The sequence below is a fragment of the Canis lupus genome, chromosome 25, assembly GCF_011100685.1.
Source record: "Canis lupus familiaris isolate Mischka breed German Shepherd chromosome 25, alternate assembly UU_Cfam_GSD_1.0, whole genome shotgun sequence".
NCBI lineage: Eukaryota > Metazoa > Chordata > Mammalia > Carnivora > Canidae > Canis > Canis lupus.
Window position 1 is genome coordinate 34495884 of NC_049246.1, and position 18955 is coordinate 34514838.

Here is an 18955-nt window from a genome sequence, read left to right on the forward strand (position 1 = left end):
TTTATGTCTTTGTCTGTAATTGATATTTATTAATTGGGGTTCTGGCTAAGAAAAAAGCCCTAGTACTTTATTATAAAACTATTTCTCTGGTTCTATAATGAAGAAAAGTTCATTAATAAATATTGATAATTACAGAAAATATGAAAAATTAAGAACAACTAAAATTTTTACTACCAAATCAATATAGATGTCTAAAATACATAACTGGTATATAATATCATGCATATAGCACTATATTCTTTTTTATGTCTTTTTCTCTGATTTTATAGGTTCATAGTAGAACATTTAGAGGTAGAAAAGAAAGAAAAACGAGTGTGTGTTTCACACTACTCTGAAATTGTTCCATGTGCCTCCCAAACACTCAAACTGGTTATTCAGGAGCAGAGTTCTCTACTGAAGATCATGGCCATCACCCTGCCCATGCAAATTCTTCAGGTGTATCTTTGGTCAGGAAGAGACTCATGTATAACCGCCGAATAAGCATATCATGAGGGGGGCCTTAACAACCCAACAAAATTCCAAATGGGCCCACTCAAATTCCAGAAAAAAAAATTGTGAGATAAGTTATTTATTATTTTTTAAAGGTTTTATTTATGTATTCATGAGAGACACTGAAAGAGAGAGGCAGAGACATAGGCAGAGGGAGAAGCAGGTTCCATGCAGGGAGCTGGATGTGGGACTTGATCCAAGCACTCTGGGATCATGCCCTGAGCCAAAGGCTCAACCACTGAGACACTCAAGCGTCTTGAAAATGAATTATTTAAATGATATATAAGTCATGTCTCTACCAATATTTACTAAGATACTACTTTTTTTCCTTAAGGTAGAACATAAAAATATAGGTTATGATCAATATAGCCCAAACCAAGTATTTCCCCCCCCACATTTTACTTATGCCTTATTATGGCAAAATTATCAATCTCAGAGTTTCAGCCCTTTCTAGAGAAACTGTCTGAACTCTATTTCACTGGCTTGGTATAAAAGTGGTCTGCACATTGGTACAAACATGTCTATGTGGTGTCTACATACCACAAGGAGAGCTAATTAACCCAGCTAATCCAAAGAGCTAATCATGGTACTCACTATTTCTAAACCAAGACCAGAAGATGACTCACTATCCATAAGAAATATGGTGCCTGTACCAATGGATTGGAGTTTTTATAAAATCGAAAGTCTAATTTGTGAGGTAGTTTCACGCTGGTACATCAAAAAAACTTGAGAATGAGGGAGTGCGGGAAGGGGCAGTGGGCAGCTGGAAAGGAGATACTGGAGCAGAGCCTTCCACCAACAGGTAGAAAGGCCAGGAGGCTGGGGAGAGGTTCCAAAACAGGCATTGCCATCTTGCCCATGGCCTCCCTTGGCCTGCATGATGGAAGCAGAGGTAGGAGCCCCAGACCAGTAGCCTCTAAGTTTTCCTGCACCTGAGTTAGGTGAAATGATGAGAGGACAGAGGCTGAGAACCTTGGGAGTAATGAAAGTCTTCTCTTTTCTGGTTCTGCTGCACAAATGCCTACGTGGGCTCCAGTGCTTAGCCTCTCCAATGACAGACATCACCATGTAGAGACTGGGGCCTTTGAGAGTCCAGGGGACAGGACTGAGGTGGGGAGAGCGTGCAGCAGGGCCAGCTGTACCTGAGCCCGACATGGTCCAGATCTTGGGCTGCCTGGGGGGAGCGTGGTGCTGCTGCAGCTGGAGCTCAGCTGACAGGGCTCAGGGCCAAGCTTAGGCCATAAACTCCTCTGGAGAACCTGGCACTTTCCTGTAAGAGCATGCCAGCCAGAGTATGCCTACTGCTCATTCTGCAACCCCTGGAGAGCAGAGGAGAGCTGCTTCAGAGGCAGGTAGGAGGAGACCAGGGCTACACAGATGGTACCTAACTTTTGTCCCTATTGACCCTCTCTCTCCTTCCCCCCTTCCTGCCCCTTCCCCAGGAGTAGCCTGCACCAGCTCCAGCGGTGAATTCCTGGCAGGGACAGCGGCTAATTCAAATGAAATTTGGTTGGCAAAAGACTCAGCTCTCAAAACCAGCCTACTCAGAACAATCTCAATCTCGAAGGGCCTGCCCTAGTGAGAGCATCTCCAGGCTGCATGGAAGCAAAGAGGGTGGGGGTGGGGAGGTCACTGCAGCTCCGGAGGCTCCCCCTGGGGAATGAGATCTTTCTTTCTTTCTTTTTCTTTTTCTTTCTTTCTTTCTTTCTTTCTTTCTTTCTTTCTTTCTTTCTTTCTGTCAGCACAAGCAGAGTTTAAAAAATGGTTCGCTTTTATCAGTGCTCAAATCAGCTCCAGTCATCATTTATTGAACTAGTTATGGCAGGCACCGTGCCAGGCACTGACAACTGGCTTTTACAATAGGAAATGAGATCGGAAGGAAAAAATACATTCTCACAAGCAGTCCTTTTATATATACTGCAGTTGAGTTCTGAATAAATACATTTGTAAATCTCAGAGGAAAACCAGTAGGCAGTTTAAAATCGAAAAAGTTGTGGACAAATTTTTTTTTTGCTTAAATCTCTGTAGATAAAGTATGACATGAAAGAAGGAGCAGCTTAGAGCAATTTAGTGTTTTCTTTGTATTATCTATGGCTAAAAGGGAAAGTTTAAAAAGGGAGACTTGAACGAATGTTAGGTGTTGTTTTGGGGTCATAGCTACGGGATGAGATGCATTTCGTGCAATCAAGTAGAAACACAAAGTTGTAATTTGGGATTTTGAAAGTATTTGGGATGTCACATGAAGCTGTTAGAAGATTGGATTCCTTGGAATTTGGAGCTCTAAGTTTAAATATCCACAGAGTTTGTTTTTTAAAAAAACTTGGTATTGGACATTAGTTCAGACTTTCACTTTGAAGATAGCTAGGATAACAATCAAAATTGTCCCCATGAAATGAACTGACCCTTCTGTTTTTCAGAATTATTAAGGAATTTGACGATTAAATGAATTCTCATTTCTCTTCACACTGGTAAGATAAATACACATTTTTTTCACTGTCCTCATAAATATTCTTTTTTTTTAAGATTTTATTTATTTATTTATTCATGAGAGACACAGAGAGAGAGAGAGAGAGAGGCAGAAACATAGGCAGAGGGAGAAGCAGGCTCCATGCAAGGAGTCCAATCGGGACTCGATTCCGGGACTCCAGGATCACGCCGTTGGCTGAAGGCAGGTGCTAAACCACTAGCCACCCAGGGATCCCCCTAATAAATATTCTAATGTAACAATTAAACATATAAAACCTGAAGGATTTTAATTTACCAGTAAGTTGCATTAGCAAATAAAATAGGCAAAGAACATGCAAATATAATTCATTTTTTAAAAGGCAATAAATATGGAAACTTTTTTAAAAGGCTTAACCTCGGTTATTTTTAAAAAGTGAAAATTAGATCAATTTTTAATCTGTTGAATCAGTAAGAATTTTTTGAAATGATGATACTCAACTCCCTCTGCTTGATGGAAGTATAAATTAGTACATTTCTGACAAACAATCAGATGGTATATGTGAGGACCCACTCAGAGCCCCAGAGTTGGTATAAAGAGTATTTATTTTATTTTATTTTATTTTAAGATTTTATTGATTTATTCATGAGAGACACAGGAAGTGAGACAGAGACATAGGCAGAGGGAGAAGCAGGCTCCCTGGGGAAAGCCTGATATGGGACCCAATTCCAGGACCCTGGGATCACAACCTGAGCTGAAGGCAAAAATTTAACCAACTGAGCCACCTAGGCACTCATTGATCTTAGTGCTTCTTAATGTGATGTTCAATGAAAAGGATCCCAGGCACAATAAGACTGGGGCCCTTTGGAATAAAGCTATTTCAATTCCTTTTGTTTCATAAGCAGAGATTTTGATGCGACAGTCCAGTGATGCTGGGTACTGAGATCTCTCTCACGTGCTACAAAGCAGCCCAGAAACACTTCAGTAGTTGGGATCTAACTGAACCACCAAGATGCGCTACAAAAAAATTATTATTGACCAAAATAATAAACAAATTAATTAATGTTGAGGGAAGAAAGATAGTACAGAAAGAAGGAAACATTTTGCTAGCTTTTCCTTCAATTGTAAAATGTCACTAAAGCAATAAATGTGGGTAGGTTTTTTTTCTTAAGGTACAAACTGTTTTAATTGCTTTATTGCATCCCATAGGTCAGTGATAAAAGCAAACATAGAGTTGCAACTTGGTATGTTAAATAACTTGGTGCATAAAAGATTAATAAAGTAGGTATATATACATGCAAAAATATCATGACAGTATATAAAGGATATAGGAAGTTAGGCAGTGATTTGCTTATTGCAAATAAGCAAACATGCTTTTCAAGGATAACAAAACATAACAGGTAGGTAAGTAAAAGATATCTTCCATAATTTCAACAGCAGAGTGGCAATTCCTTTCAGTTCTATTATCTACATGTTATATGTTTTTTATACATTTTTTTGTTTATTTATCGATCTTAGATTTTTTTAAAATTTTTATTTATTTATGATAGGCACACAGTGAGAGAGAGAGGCAGAGACACAGGCAGAGGGAGAAGCAGGCTCCATGCACTGGGATCCGACGTGGGATTCGATCCCGGATCTCCAGGATCGCGTCCTGGGCCAAAGGCAGGCGCCACACCACTGCGCCACCCAGGGATCCCTCGATCTTAGATTTTTTTCTTGATTCTAGCCTCATGTTGTGTAGTAGACACATTTTATATTTTAAAATCATATTTAAAAATTTTTTACCATATGTATTCCCAAACATATCGAACAATTGAAAAGAAATAATCCAATAAATACTCATTCCCATTACCTAGACTTAACAATTTGTTAACATTTTTCATGCTCTTTTTTGGCCAAATTTTTTTCAAAACAATTTGTAGATGTTGAGGAGCAACATCTTCAAGGTCCTTCTAGCTGGACTGAGAATCAACTTGATGCAGCGCCTGGGTGGCTCAGTCAGTTAAGCGTCCTTCTCGATTTCAGCTCAGGTCAGGATCTCAGGGTCATGATCTCAAGGTCTTGAGATCAAGCCCCGCAGGAAGGCCTGCCTCCCCTCAGGCTCTGTGTTGGGTGTGGAATCTACTTAAGATTCTCCCTCTCCCTCAGCCTCTCTCTCACCTCACCTGAGGGCATGCTCTCTCTCTCTCTCTCTCTCTCAAAAAAAAAAAAAAAAGTCAAATTGATTTGAGACACGCTAACAAGAGAAAAATCAAATTTGATTTCATATACATATTAATCCACACAGACATGAATTCCAAAGATAGGTAGATAAAATGAGGAACAGATGTCACCTTAGAAGAAGGGGTCGGGGTCTGGGACTTCAAAGGGAAGGCATTGAATTCACAGGAAGGTGAAAAAGAGTCAGGCAAACAAGTGTCTGCTGGGCCCCCAGAAACAATGGGACATACAGGAGTTGGATCAGGCCTGACTAGGTTCCTCCCTGTCTGCCACACCTAGTTCAGATCATAACGTAGTGATCTGTGGTGACAGCTCTGTTCCCGGAGCAAGTCCTCCACCTACACTCTTTTTAGGCAGTTGAGGGGGAGGCGAAGAGCTTTTCTTGAATCTGCTGCTTTTTGATTGCTTTTAACTCAAAATAATCTTCATGCTGAAGCACCCCATCTTGGAGTGGCTGTCTCTGGCCCCTACACAGATATTATGACACTTACTCCGAAATACTTCAACACGTGTGCCCTCCAAAAGGACATTGTCCAGCATAAGTAAACACAGAACCATCATCATCCTGAAGTAAACTGACATGAAATTCTCTGATATCATCTTCTACCCAGTTGGTACTCACAGTTCCCTGAATTGTCCCCAAATATATTTACAGCTACTTGTTTGTCTGTACCTTTTTTTTTTTAAGTTTAATTTATTCATTCATTACAGACACACAGAGAGAGGCAGAGACATGGGTGGAGGGAGAAGCAGGCTCCATGCAGGGAGCCCGATGCGGGACTTGATCCCAGGACCCCGGGATCATTACCTGAGCTGAAGGCAGATGCTCAACCACTGAGCCACCCAAGCATTCCTTTCCTGTACCTTTTTAACAGCTGCCTAATGTTACCATCAATGGATGATACCATGCTGGAATTAGCCAGCTCCTCTAGAGGTGAGCTGTAATTGTCAGGGAGCCTCTTTCTTCACAAATTTGGTCTTTCACCAAGTATTTATTGAGTGAAGTGCTGAGCACTGGAATGTCGGGGTGAAAGTCATTTTCCTGCCTTTGAGTAGCATGTGTTCAGCGCACAAGAAGCTTTTCTGTCTTCACTGGGACATTTCCAAATTAGCAGAAGAAGGGGAAACGCAGTCAAATCATGAGAGCTTGCATCTTGATGTGTATTTTATCTTTGGAAAAAGATGTATTTTACCGATGATCCAGTATCAACAGAAACAATGCTTCCGGCATCTACCCCAACTGAAAATGCCAATATCCCCTCTTGGGGTTTCTCCCTCCCCTCCTACCCCATTAGTCTTCTTTTTGGTATTTCTTCGAGTAGAGAATAATATTGCCTTTTCTTTATTCCTTAATGAAGCAAAATGGATATTTCTTCTCAAATCCCTCCATTGCTTCTATTTGGCGATGCTTTCAGGGTCCTTTCCTTTGGTCCTTCGGCCCCCCGCTCGCCCTCCTCCAGCGCCAAGCTTTCCTGCCCTTGGTGAGAGGAGGCCTTGCCCTGGGAGACCCATTGGGTGGTCTGCAGTCCTCTGTCTGCCACTGTCTCTGCCTCAGGCTGCAGAAAGGGTCTTACTGCTTCCACACTCCCACCCAGGAGCCCCCTGGGGTGATGGGGTGACCAGGACTTGTCATGCCCTGGGGAATGGGAAGAGATTTCGGAGGAAGGAAAGGAGCCACCCAGCTGGAAAGACATCTTTGAACTCAAGCCTCCTCAAGCTGGTTCCCCTCTTCTCCTATCCCCCTTTGCTGTGTTCTCAGAGCATCCCATGTGCCCCGTGTGCGGGATGTACTTTGCCTTACCCTATCTCTGTTCCTTCTCAGGCCTGTGTCCCTGCCTCAAATGTGCTACCCATTCTCTCTGTCAGCCTCAGTCCCTCCAGGCCAAAGACTCAAGTTTAAAAATTTCCTTTCCTTTCTGCCCTTAGTTCACACCCCGCTAAGCTCAGCTGCTGTGGCCTCTCTTGTCTCTCTCCCTCTTCCCCAGTGCCATCCACCAACTCTCCCAGGACAGTGGCTTCCCCACTTCTTTAGCTGCTCCCAGCCACTCTGGTGGGAATCATGTGGGTCACTTTGGTGTGTGTGACCCACTCAAGCATCTCCAGGAGAGCCATTCACTAATCAGATTGCAATGGGTGCGAGCACAAGCCCCACTGTCTGCTGCACAGGACAAGCTAGGATTCTTTTCCAGCACTTCTGAGGGGATGCGACATGAGTACCTCCCCAGCTGGCCTGGGAAGTCCTCATCAGTGTCCACTCCAGCCCTTCAAGGGCAGACAGAGCAGGGGCACATGGGAGACCAGGCCAACAGCAGCGTCCTCAGTCGGGGCTGATCTGAGTATGGAGGACGCATGCAGTTTGAATTTTTGAATGTGATGGACAGTGGAACAACTGTTTGGAGATGTGGGCCTGACCCTCAGGGGAGACGAGGTGCCAGAGATATAGCTCTTGGGGTCAGCAGTGTGGAGCAGAGCTTGAGATTCTGGGGTTGGGCCTCTGTTTCTAGGGAGACAAGAAGAGGCCAAGGGAGAAAACAGTGGAGAGGGGCACCTGGGTGGCTCAGTGGTTGAGCATCTGCCTTTGACTCAGGAGTAGGATCCCAGGGTCCTGGGATCGAGTCCCACATCAGGCTCCTCGTGGGGAGCCTGCTTTTCCCCCTGCCTATGTCTCTGCCTCTGTGTCTCTCATGAATAAACAGATAAAATCTTAAAAAAAAAAAAAAAGAAAAGAAAAGAAAACAGTGGTGCAGGGGCAAACAGGACGCTTAGTGGATGAATCCTTTCTGTTCTCATTTTCCCCACAGGCCCTCAAAGTGATGTGGACTCTAAGCAGTACCTGTTTGTGCACAGTACCTGGGCCAGATGGCTCCCAGCAGCCCGTTCTCTCCCCCTGCTGGTCATGTGATTTAATTATTAACCCAGGAAAGGCAATTCCCCATGGAGGGGGCTCCACGGCCCATTAAAACTCTGCGAGCTGCACTTCACAGGCCCAGACTCTTCCCGGCCTGGTATATTCTGGGCCTGCAGGGAACCTACATTTCTCCCTGACCTGTGCTGCAGTGAACAAAGTATTATCTTCTGGCGGGGCCTCGGGGGACACAAACCAGACTTGTGGAAGGGGAGGCAGCCCGGGCCTACACCATTACAGGTGAACCGCCTGCACCTAGAGCTTTCTGTAGCCTGATGCCACGGTGAGCTCCCTGGGCCACTCCAGTCTCAGCTCCAGAGCTGTGGGCACCAGCTTGGCTGGTTTTCTCACCCGTCACACTAAAAAAGCACAAAGAGCAAGCAGGCCACCCTGCACCCTGCAACTTGCCTCTGCCTTGTGACTGTGCTTAATATAGGTCAAATGAAAACAGCTCCCAAAATAGACCTTCTCTGAGAAGCAGCTGCGTCTGTGAAATGCTCCACGAAAGGGAAGAGGTGTGGGTGACAGGGGAGTGTAGTTCTCCTCAGGTGTTACGTAACCTGGACCTGGAAATTGGGGCCAAATATCTGGGGAGGAAGAGCGAGTGGGGTCCTGCCCCCGCCCCTGCCCACCCCCACCCCAGGCCCGGGAAGTAGCCCAGCCCTTACAGACAGCGGCAAGTGTGCAAGGAGAGGGCTCTGTCCCAGACAACAAGGTCACCCCTCAAAGCATCACTCTGGGGAGCTTGTCATGCACGCCCAAGTGATCACATGACTCTCACCAGAACTGGCTGGAGGCCCCAGATTGGGGGAGGGGGTGGCTCCCCCAGGAGAGCTGGTGCAGGGGATGAGTTTCTTTTCTTTCTTTCTTTCTTTCTTTCTTTCTTTCTTTCTTTCTTTCTTTCTTTCTTTCTTTCAGATTTTATTTATTTATTCATGAGAGACACACACACACAGAGGCAGAGACATAGGAGACATAGGCAGAGGGAGAAGCAGGCTCCATGCAGGGAGCCCGATATGGGACTTGATCTTGGAACTCGAGGATCACGCCCTGGGCTGAAGGCAGATGCCCAACCACTGAGCCACCCAGGTGTCCCAAGGGGATGAGTTTCATCTGCCCCGGGTGGTGGGCTGAGGGGGCCTAGCAGAGCAGGACAGGCATGTCTTTGTTTAAGGCTAGAGGAGCTTTAAGCAAGAGAACACCTGCTATGTGCCCCTCCTCCTGCAGGTGCCACTTCTTCCCTGCTGTCCCCCAGGGAGCCTCCAGTGTGGCCCAGCACTCCCCACCGTATTCTTCCTTTGTCTTTTCCATCTTTGCCTCAGCCCAGAGGAAGGGGGTTTCTATAATGAAAGAGCAGCACCTCCACCATTATTCGTTTTCCACTCACTTGGTGATAATTTAGTGAGGGCTGCCTCCCTTTAGAGGATCAAGACTTCCCTGAAGAAGTGACTGGAAAAGAGACAAGAAGCTGACAAGGAGGGAGCCAGGCAGGGGAAAGAAGTCAGGGGTGTTGAGGAAGCACCTGCCAGAGCAAACAAGACACGTGCAAAGGCCCAGAGGCACAAGGGCAAGCATCTCTCTAGGAGAAAGCACAAGTATGGCAATGACTGGATGACAGAGAGGCCTGGCAAGAGGTGAGGCTGACCACCTGTCAGCCAGCCACCTGAAGAGCCTCAGAAGTGTGGACTTCCTCTTGACAGACGTGGGGAACTGGTGTGGCAGGGGCTTCTCCAATGTGGCAGCCTGTTAGAAGGGCAGATTGTGGGCCGCACCTCAGGTCTACTCCGTCAAGACACTCTGGAGGTCCTGTTGTGCAATCTTTGCATTAACAAGCCCTCCCTGTGACTCCGATTCACACTGAAGTTTGAGAACCACTGAGAAGAAAGTGTGGCTGTGGATTTGTAGAGGTGGAGACAGTGAGCAGAGGTGGTGCCCCCAAGTTTGGCTGGGAAGGAAAGATGGGGGGAGGTTGGGGGTCTGGCAGTGAGAGAGACCATCTTGGGTGGGTTCCCTGGGAGGCAGGTGCTGAGATGCAGGTTTGCTGGTGGCAGTCCATGGGGTGATGCAGCACGAGGAGCAGAGGTGGAACTGGAGTGTGGCTTGTGGTGACACAGGCCTGAGCAGAGCGCTCTGGGAGCTGTGGAGCTAGGGTGGCCTTCAGAGTTGACCCAGAATCAGGGCAGGCAGGATTGAGACTTCACCCCCTTTATTAATCATGCCTTTTTATTTTCTGTATTTTTCTCACATTTTAATATCTTGCTGATCCCAAAGAGACTGCCCCTGGTACGGCTAGCTAATTCTTAGAGGTAGCAAATGACTCCCTTGTGAGCATAACTTTCACAACCAATCAAGAATTCAGACCCTCAACCGTCACCTTTATGGGACTCTTTTTATTATTATTATTATTATTTTTTTTTTCTTTATGGGACTCTTAAAGGATTCTTACACTCAGGGCCACTAACCCCCGCACTAGTTACTTCAGGTCAGACATTAGATGACGAGGGACAGCTCTTATATCCTAGAGTCCATAAAATTATTCAAACTAGCCGATCTTAAACCTACTTATGCTGCCTTGCATCACTTTTCCCATGGAAGCCATAATAAAAGTTATTGCCCACATCTTCCTCTCTTTCTCCTTGCTCCTCTGTCTCCTGATAGAAATGTGCACTTCTTCACATGGCCCTGCATGGTGTGCCTTGCCTTCTATTTCTAGGGATCTGTGTGTATAAACTTCTTTCTTCACGACAGTCATCTGCATGCCTGTATGTCTTTCCTTATCTGCTTAAAACAAATCCAGAGTACCCTTCAAATACTCTAGCACCAGTCAGTTAACTACCCACCTTGGGGAACGGGGGTTACCTGAGACCAAGCAACTCTCCTTGGCAATCCTCAGGGGGGGCCTCAGGTGTGAGCAGCCAGTGGCCACACTTCCAGCAGCTGGGAGATTGAATGCCTCAGTCCAGAGGGGGCATCTGGGTTATGCATCAGGGCATCCACTGCAGAGAGATCTTTTATAGTTGGAAGAGACTTGAGAATGTTTAAATGCTAGGGCGTCTGGGTGGCTCAGTTGGTTAAGTGCCCAATTCTTGGTTTTGGCTCAGGTCATGATCTCAGGGTCCTGGGATCCGGCCCCTGTGTCAGGCTCTGTGCTCATTGTGGAGTCTGCCGGAGATTCTCTTTCTCTCCCTCTGCCCCTCCCCCTGCTCGCTTTATCTCTCTATATATAATTTAAAAAATGTTTACGTGCTGGCAAGTTGAAAGGGAGGGATTAGATACAGGAAAGGAGAGAAAAAATGGAGGGGTCAACTTAGCATGTCAGGGCCAGGACTGAAGTACAGGAAGAGGGATAAGCATTGGACCTAGGGAGAGATACCTTCCCATTATTTTGGGAGGAAGGTAGAGAATTTGGGTAGTTCTTGTTTCATAAATCCTATTTTTTCCCAGTAAAAAAGAACTAAGAAAGAGAGGTAGGGATATTTGCTGAGGGTTGAAAGGTTTGAAATTATTACCAGGGCCAATGGGAGGGAAAGAAGGGACTAGAAAATCACAAACAGTGCAACATTGAGGACCCAATGGACCACCCCATTTTAGTGGCAACCATCTGTTGAGTTGTGTGCTTTCTCATCAACAGCCTGGGTTACAGAGAGATAAGGCAAGAAGTCAGATTCCTCCAGGGCTGGAGTTCTGTCTGGAACTTCCTAGGTTAGACATCCAGGAGAAGGTAAAAGATGGTGCTGAGGGGTGCTGGGTGGCGCAGTCAGTTAAGCCACTGAATCTTGGTTTTGGCCCAGGTTGTGATCTCAGGGTGGGGAGATCAAGCCCCGTGGTGGGCTCTGTGCTCAGCAGGAGTCTGCTTAGGTTTCTCTCCCCCTGCTTGCCCTCTCTCTCTCTGTCTCCAATAAATAAATAAATCTTAAAAAAAGATGGCACTGAGCTGATGGTTGCAGTTTGAGGAGCCTGGGCTGGAAAGAGGGACACAATGATAGCAGAAAACAAGCAATGCACAAGACAGATGGATTGGATGAGGCCAGGAGACAGCTGCAGTGGGAAGCAGTGGCTGAGTGGGAGAGCTGCAAGAATGGGCTGAACAGGGATGTGAGGGTGCAAGCTGCAGAAGTGCAATGGTTCTAGGCACAAAGGAGCTTCCAAGTGTGCCCTGGGGAGTGGGTGGTGGAGATAGAATAGAAGCTAAGCTCTTGAAAGTGAGGCAGTCCGGGACCCAGGAAGCCATAGTGTTGGATGGCTCATACTTGTGAATGCTGAATTCACCTCGAGGAGGTCAAGACCCAAATTTTTGCTTTTACATATTCGTTAAATTTAATAGAATAAATGTCATAAAAAGAGAGAGAGAGAAAAAAAAGAGAGAAACGTTCCAAAAATCATATGTAGGTTATGGCCTGAAAAAGATGAAGTAAAAAGCCTGGAGGAAAAGTCCAAAAAATTTACAGGGTTGCTTTTAGGTGATGAGTGCTTACAGAGTCATGAGCAGTTATTTCTGGGGGGGGGCAAGCGTTGTGAAGACAGAGACTCTAGAAACACAGTGAACTGGAATTTGGCCAGGGAAGGAAGAGGGGGTCAGCACCTGGCGCCTGCAAGGGGGCATGCAGAGGGCAGCACGTCCTGGAGCCTGGAAATGGGCTCTTAGCGCTCAGCTGCAATGCTCAGGCCTGCAGGGAGGTGGCGCTCCCAGCTCCTGCTCCGTGTCCGTACTCTACTTACTTAGGCCGTGTCTTGGTCAGCCTTGTCTCATGACCATTACCACAGGTTACCAGGACTGCCAAATGAGAGTTGTGTTTCTTCTTTAAAAGGAATTTTGGAAAAATAAAATAAAATAAAAGGAATTTTGGAGCAAAAGGAGCCCAAGAAATCATATAATTGTACACATTAGATAAATATAATTGAGCTCGGGGTGTCAGCTCACAGGGAGGACAGGGGGCCATTTACGGAGATGCTTTCCTCTCTCCTCTCCTTCTTGCACCCCTCTCTTGGCCTCTCTCCAATCTACTTATTGAATAGCTTCTGGACTTATGATAGCAAGACACACCTTCACTTTAGGACACTTTCAAGAAAGAAAATGGCTAAGATGCACACACAAAAACAAAACTACAACGCTTGCCCCCCAAGAAATAAGCACTCATAACTCTGTAAATGCTCATGGTCCAAAAGCAACCCCTATAAATATTTTGACTTTTTTTCATCCACGCTTTTTACTTCATCTTCTTCAGGCCATAACCTACATATGATTTTTGGAATTGTTTCTTTTTCTTTGTATGACATTCATTCCACTAGATTTAGCGAATACATATAAAAGCGAAAACTATTTAAAAATCAACCATAATGTAATGTTACACCCCAGGTATAGGACTAAATAAAATTGATGTAAAAATAGGCATCGGATTTTAGATAGTGCTTTGGAACCTGCCTGTTTTGCTTAAGTTTGTGTCATTCTAGGGAAGTCTCTGTGACCCTTGGATCCACTTTTTCTCTGTCCTGTGGTCTGTCCCAGAGGCTGACTATAAAGCAGCCTTGCCCTCTCGCTTCCGGGTGAGTCTGCTGCCTCTGGCCCCCTATGAAAGGTTACCATTCCTCTCCTCACAGACATTTCTGCAGGATCTTCCTTCTAGGTGCCTTTGATAGCTCTGTCCCCCAGGGCCAGGACTAGCATGGGGTGAGGCAGGTGCCTCTGGCGCAAACATGTAAGGAGGCACTCACTGTGACTTGCTCAACCCTGAGGGTGAATGTGTCCTCAAATCCTGCATCCTAAGTGCCTCATTGAGCTTGCTGTGGTCCCGCACTCCCTCCCCAAAGCCCTCGAGGTCTAGTGACAGTTTGTTGTTACTAGCTCTCAGTTACTTCACCACCTTCAGGTGTCCCCCTATTTTCTGGCCTCATCTTTGTAAGTAGCCCTTTTATTAATTGCTCCTTGATTTATCCCAATTTGAGTGTGCATCAAGTTCCTCTTGGAACCCTGCTATAGCTGTGTGCATCTTTCCATAGCACTTAGTCATTAAAAAAAAAAGATTTTTGTTTATTTATTTGAGAGAGAGAGCGCACACAGGAACAGAGTGGGGCGGGGGGGGGGGAGGGGGGGGACAGGGAGAGGGAGAAGCAGGCTCCCTAATTAGCAGGAAACCCGATGCAGGGCTCAATCCCAGGACTCTGAGATCATGACCTGAGCTGATCAGGAGGTTAAGGCAGACGCTTAACCTCCTGAGCCACCCAGGTGCCCCACACTTACTAATTTTTTTTACATTATTTCTAATGTTTTATTTCCTACCTGAAATACAATCAGTTAAAAAAAAATCTCATTCCCTCCTGTTAGAATTCTATGGTTTCCAAACTATTGCTATTACAAATAATGCTGCAAATACATGGGCATTTCCTTGGGTTAATTCCTACTAGAATTCCTGGGTTAAACTGTATAAAAATTTTTATGGCTTTTGATATTTATTATGTATTTTTGGTTTGGTTTTGTTTTTTTTTTACATTTATTATGTATTAAGATGTACCTGGTTTCAACTTGCGTTCTTTGTTGTGAATAGGCAGGAACATGGTTTCAGTCATGTGTTCATCCTTTTTGAATTGTTTGTGAGCTTTACTTATTTTTCAGGGCAATGATACATTCTTCCTATTGGTTTATAATGGCTCTTTATGTATTAAGAATATTAATCTTTTGTCATTTGTTATAAATATTATTTCCCAGTTTGTTGCTTGACTTCCATCTTGTTTATTGGCATCTCATAATTTAATGCTTGTGTACGGGCATACAAAAATTTCAATTTTCTCTCTTTAGAGATATCCACTTCTTGCTTTTGTTTTTTTTTTTTTCTTTGCTTCTAATCTTAGAAAGACTTCCCTCCCCAATATTATATAAATGTTTTGTATTATTTTTCTCACATTTTTATAGTTTTGTATTTCATGTTGAACTATTTCAACTGAAATTAATGTTTTTCTGAATAGTCGATTGTCCTAGCTTCTGTACTTCCCTAATTTAAATCTCATTTTTATTATATATTAAATAACCACTCCTACTTAGGTTTGCTCCTAGACTTTCAGTGCTGTCTCATGGAGCTATTTATTCTTGTGACAGAACCATAATGTTTTAATTGTTATAGCTTTACAGGAAAAAAATAAATAAGACATGATCTTCTCCCCTTCATACTCCCTTAACTTTCTTTTTCAAATAATTTTTGACAATTCTGCTATACTGATTTTTTCCAAAAGAAATTTTTTTCCCCAAAAGAAATTTAACTTATTTTCTAAACTTGCACTAAAAACACAAAATTTTATTGGAATTACTTTATACCTATAAATTCATTTAAAGATTATCAATATTTTTAAAATATTAAACTATTTCAATGAGATATATAGCTATCTCTCAGTTGATTCAATTTACTTTAAAAAATCTAAACTTCTTTCATATTAAATTTTTATAATTTTCTTCAAATATGTGTTGATTTAATGTAGATCTTATTTAAATTCTAGTTAATTAACATACAGTACAATATTGGTTTCAGGGATAGAATTAGTGATTCATCACTTACATACAATACTCAGTGCTCATCACAACAAGAGCGCTCCTTGATACCCATCACCCATCCAGCCCTTCCCCCATCCACGTTCCTCCATCAACCCTTAGTTTGTTCTCTATCATTAAGAGCCTCTTATGGTTTGTTTTGCGCTTTTCCTCTCCACCCTATTTGTTCACCTGTTTTGTCTCTAAAATTCCACATGAGTGAAATCATATGGTACATGTCTTTCTCTGACTTATTTAGCTTAGCATAATACACTTTGACATATTACATACCATATAATACACACTTAGTTCCAACCACATCATTGTAATTGGCAAGATTTCATTCTTTTTGATGGCTGAGTAATATACCATCATATATATTATAAATATATTTTATATTATTTAAATTAATATTTAATATAATATATAAATAAACATATAAAATATATAATGTATATATTTTTATGTATACCACTTCTTTATCCATTCTTCAGTTGATGGACATTTGGGTGCTCCACATAGTTTGGCTATTGTTAATAATGCTGCTGTAAATATCTGGGTGTATGTACCCTTTCGAATCTGTATTTTTGTATCCTTTGGGTAAATACCTAGTAGTGCAATTACTGGATCATAGGGTAGTTCTATTTATAACTTTTTTGAGGAAACTCCACACTATTTTCCACAGTGCCTGCACCAGCTTGCATTCCCACCAATAGTGCACAAGGGTTCCCCTTTCTCCTTACCCTTGCCAATGCCTGTTGTTTCTTGTGTTGTTAGTCTTAGCCATTCTGACAGGTACTAGCTGGTATCTCATCATGGTTTTTATTTGTATTTCCCTGATGATGAGTGATGTTGAGCATCTTTTCATGTGTCTGTTAGCCATCTGGATGTCTTCTTTGGAAAAATGTCTATTCATGCCTTCTGCCCATTTCTTAACTGTAGTATTTGTTTTTTGGCTGTTGAGTTTGGTAAGTCTTTACTGCTTATAGGTCTGTTCACATTTTCTATTTCTTCCTGTCTCAGCTTTGATAGTTTGTATGTTTCTAGGAATTTGTCCATTTCTTCCAGATTGCCCAGTTTGTTGGCATATAATTTTTTTACAATATTCTCTTATAATTGTTTATATTTATATGATGTTGGTTATTTTACTGTGTTTAGAAAGAAATTCCGATTGAAGATTGACCTAGATATAGTTGCCGTTTATATAGATATTACTGGTTTGTAATTTTTTAAAAATATGTATTTAAATTATGGTAAAATATACATATCATAAAGTTTACCACTTAAATCACTTTGAAATAGATAGCCCTGTGGCATTAAGTACATTCACCATCACCCACTTCAGAACATTTTTCTTCTTGTAAAACACAACTCCATACCCATTAAGCACTAATTGTCCTTCCATTGCCTCAGCCCCTGGCAACCACTGTTCTACTTTCTGTCTCAATGAATTTGAGTACTTATTCTAAGTGCCTCATATGAGTGGAATCATAAAGTATTTATCCTTTGGTGACTGGCTTCTTTCACTTAACATAATGTCTTCACAGTTCATTCATTTTATAGCATGTGTCAGAATTTCTTTCTTTTTTAAAGGCTGAATAATATTCCACCATAGATATATAATATATCATATGTATCATATTTTGTCCATTCATTCCTCTGTTGATGGGCACTTGGGTTGCTTCTACTTTGGGACTGTTGTGAATAATGCTACTTGTTGAACATGGGTGTGCAAACATCTCTTCAAGGTCCTGCTTTCAACTCTTTTGAGTATTGTTGGTTTGCAACATCCTCAGGAGCTTTCTGGGTATAATATGAAACTAGCTCTAGTACAGGGAGGGCAAAGGGAGTCTGAAGAAAGAGGCAGAGCACTCTAGTTTGGTAGGTGGCAGGTTTGATAAGCAAAGGAACTTAGGTATGAGGCTTGTCTTGGGCAGTTGCAAAATGAACAGATCTCTACACCTGCCTGCTAGAATTTTAAATGTTTATATAGAGGATTTAACTGGGTTTAGTCATGTACCCAGTCCAGATAGTCTCAACACATTTCTATCTTGAGGTTGTATCCTTGGGGCAGTTTCTGGCAGCAGAGAAGGCAAGTGGAACACATATTCCAAGGACAGGAGAGGAGGATGAGAGCTTGGATCCAGCTTACAGATCAATTGGCAATCACGTCTTCTCTCTCTCTCTCTCTCTCTCTCTCTCTCTTTTTATTTTTATATTTTAAAAAAGATTTCATTTATTTATTCATGAGACACACACATACAGAGGCAGAGACACAAGCAGAGACTCCCCTGCAGGGAGCCTGATACAGGACTTGATCCCAGGACTCCAGGATCACAACCTGAGCCAAAGGCAGACACTCAACCCCTGAGCCACCCAGGCATCCCTCTCTCTCTCTTTTTAAAAACATACAGTATTATATTAGTTTCAGGTGTACAGTATAGTGATTCAATAATTCCATACATTACCTGTTGCTCATCATGACAAGTACACTCCTTAATCCTCATCCCCTATGTAACCCATCCCACACCCGGTCATGTCTTCTTGATACCCTCCTCAGACAGATACATATCCAGAAGTGGAATTGTTGGCTCGTATGATAGTTTTATTTTTAATTTTTTGAAGACTCTCCACTCTGTCTCCCATAGTGGCTACACTATTTTACACTCCAACCAGCAGTGCACAGGGGTTCCAATCCCTCCACATCCTCACCACCTTGTTACTTCCTGCTTTTTTGGAAGAATCCTCCTAACGGATGTGAGATAGTATCTCACCGTGGTTTTGATCTGAATGTCTCTAACGAAATAGTGATGTTGAGCATCTTTACATTTATATATCTACAGAAATGTCTATTCAAATCCTTTGCCCATTTTTTCATTGGGCTGTTTGGTTTTTGTTGTTGAGTCTTATGAGTTCTGGATACTAATCCCTTATCAGATATGTGATTTGCAAAGAGTTTATCCCATTTTATGAGTGTTTTTTATTCTGTTGATAGTTCCTTGGATGCACAAAAGTTTTTATTTATTTTTTTAAGATTTATTTATTTATTCATGAGAGAGAGAGAGAGAGGCAGAGACACAGGCAGAGAGAGAAGCAGGCTCCTCACAGGGAGCCTAATGCGGGACCCGATCCCCGGACTCAGGATCACGCCCTGAGCCAAAGGCAGACAGACGCTCAACCACTGAGCCACACTGCACAAAAGTTTTTTAATTTCTAAGAAGTCATCTTAGCAATATTAAGTCTTCCAATTCATGAACAAGGGGTATCATTCCATTAAGATATGTTTTCAATATTAAGAATGGACAGTGGAAATTTTCAAATTTTTTTTTGGAATTGAGATGATAATTTTTAAAGGGATCATTCCATTAATAGATGTATT

At 43.0% G+C, this 18955-nt stretch overlaps 1 protein-coding gene across 3 annotated transcripts in view; it reads left to right on the forward strand.

Moving 5' to 3' along the window:
- The window catches only part of PEBP4 (phosphatidylethanolamine binding protein 4), a 247315-nt gene that overhangs the window by 3130 nt on the left and 225230 nt on the right, over positions 1-18955 (forward strand). Inside the window, exon 1 of one of the 3 annotated variants that reach the window (XM_038573809.1) lies at positions 1819-1841. The exons of 1 other annotated variant lie outside the window; for it this stretch is intronic. The gene's annotated coding sequence lies outside the window, so the exon portion shown is untranslated. Of the gene's footprint in view, positions 1-1818; positions 1842-13858; positions 13957-18955 lie in introns of those variants that run through there. One more of the 3 variants, XM_038573814.1, reaches the window with a different exon arrangement.